Source organism: Fulmarus glacialis, unplaced genomic scaffold (genome assembly GCF_000690835.1).
Source record: "Fulmarus glacialis isolate BGI_N327 unplaced genomic scaffold, ASM69083v1 scaffold28793, whole genome shotgun sequence".
NCBI classification, from domain to species: Eukaryota; Metazoa; Chordata; class Aves; order Procellariiformes; family Procellariidae; genus Fulmarus; species Fulmarus glacialis.
In genome coordinates this window covers 1-244 of record NW_009204054.1, presented here as the reverse complement: position 1 = coordinate 244, position 244 = coordinate 1, and the positions used below count along the sequence as shown (strand labels likewise).

The following is a 244-nucleotide window of genomic DNA, read 5'->3' as shown; positions in this document are numbered from 1 at the left end:
GGATCGGTGGCTCGTCGCCCACCTGGAAATCGAAGTAGACGGTTTTGTGGGAGAAGGTGGAGAACTCGTTGCTGAAGCAGAAGGTGTAGACGCCCTTGACTTCGGTGCGGTGTGGGAAGCTGTCGTACTGCTTCTTGGTCTCCTTGTAGATTGTCCTGCCGTTAGGGTCCTCCACATAGCAGTCCACGTCATAGTGTCCACCGGTGATCACCTGCACAAGGAGAACCAGGGGGCCACGTGCGGG

The 244-nt window shown here is 57.4% G+C and overlaps 1 protein-coding gene across 1 annotated transcript in view; it reads right to left on the bottom strand.

Annotated features, from left to right (window-relative positions):
* Nucleotides 1-208, bottom strand: part of LOC104074663 (transmembrane emp24 domain-containing protein 3-like) — a 1,085-nt gene extending 877 nt beyond the window's left edge. The window contains exon 1 of the mRNA XM_009574851.1: nucleotides 23-208. The gene's annotated coding sequence lies outside the window, so the exon portion shown is untranslated. The remainder of the gene's footprint in view (nucleotides 1-22) is intronic.
* Nucleotides 209-244: the final 36 nt, after the last annotated feature.